The following is a 1374-nucleotide window of genomic DNA, read 5'->3' as shown; positions in this document are numbered from 1 at the left end:
GCGGGGCTCGTGGACCTTCTAACCTAGGCCCTCGGCCGAGCCCGCCTTGGTGTCCCCACTTCCTGCCACTCTGCGGGCCCAAGAGGTCCGGGACAGCCCCAGCGCCCCTAGGAACCCTGAGCTCGGGGCCCGACTGACCCCTTTTCCCCCGCCTGCCGCTCACTCATTCCAGGGCAGGACAATGAGGGACGTCGCGCGTTTGCGTACCGAGTCAGCCTGGACGGCAAGAATGGGGTGCCTGGAGGCAGAGGCCTCGGGCCGACTGCGGAGCACCCTCGCGGGAGTCACAGCCGAGCGCCCTACCCAGGCGTACCCCAAGGCCCTGCCATCGCAAACCTCCCCCGCGAAGCGCTCGGCTCTTTCGCGTCGAAAACAAAGACTAATCCGATACCCCCGCCCTGCCTCCCAGAGGAGCGGGGGGCGGGCGCGTCGCAGAGGGTAACCGAGGAGGACAGCGTTCAGAAGGGGCTCGGACAGTCTCCTAGGGTCCATGGCCCGAAAAGTCATCCTGGGCTATGTTCCAGGCAGGGCGTAGGGGACGAGATGCAAGAATATTTTAGGTGGCCAAACTACCCATTCTCTGCTGCTTTTCTCCCTCACCTGTTGTGCCGGCCAAGTTGAAATTTCAGGTTAGATTAATTCAGCTCCACCCATCTGGCCTGACTGCCAGGATAGTTCCCAGAGCTGCCTTCCCACCTACCTGGGTTGCTGTGGAGAAGGGTGGGTCTCTAACACACTCACGGGCAAGTCCAGGCAGAAACAGCCACAGGGCGGACTAGCCTGACCAGTTTGGGCGGTGCTCACTGAGCCAGGTACCTGGCAAGCTCCCCACCCGCTGAAGCTGACAATTCAGCCAGAACTGGAAAAAGAGCATTCGGCTGGCTATTTAGAAAGGGTGGGTGGGTAGGGGAGTAAATGATCTCCAGTAGCGCTGTCCAGAAAGCCCTAGGCGGTGGAGGTAGCCGGGATTCTGTCTGGAACTTCCCTGTCGCAGGCCTGATTTTGACAGCCTGCTCCAGTGGCCAGGTTGTCAGCTGTCAGGTGGGTGGCGAACATGGCTGCAATACCTGCTTCCTGCCCTGGCCTTTGGGAGGAGTGAAGAGTTTCTGTTCAGAAAAGTAAGATTATAACTGAGAAGAAATAACAGTAGAGTATAATTTCCAAACATGAGAAGTTCTTGACTCACTTTCAAATTAATAAATATCTTAGTAACTATTTTAATAAAATGTGTATTTTTAAAACGTGGAAAGTATAGGTAATTGGAAAAACACCCAAGGCCGGGGATTTAGCTCAGGGGTTCCACCGCCTGCCTCACAAGCACAAGGACCTGAGTTTGATCCCTGGTACAAAAAAAAAAAAAAAAAAAAAAAAAAA

General features: G+C 55.5%; 1 protein-coding gene across 1 annotated transcript in view; it reads right to left on the bottom strand.

Annotated features, from left to right (window-relative positions):
- The window catches only part of Dguok (deoxyguanosine kinase), a 61708-nt gene that overhangs the window by 1823 nt on the left and 58511 nt on the right, over positions 1-1374 (bottom strand). The window lies entirely within an intron of this gene.

The sequence above is a fragment of the Fukomys damarensis genome, unplaced genomic scaffold (assembly GCF_012274545.1).
Source record: "Fukomys damarensis isolate Sample0158 unplaced genomic scaffold, DMR_v1.0_HiC HiC_scaffold_2, whole genome shotgun sequence".
Taxonomy (NCBI): Eukaryota; Metazoa; Chordata; class Mammalia; order Rodentia; family Bathyergidae; genus Fukomys; species Fukomys damarensis.
This window is presented reverse-complemented; position numbering and strand designations above follow the sequence as displayed.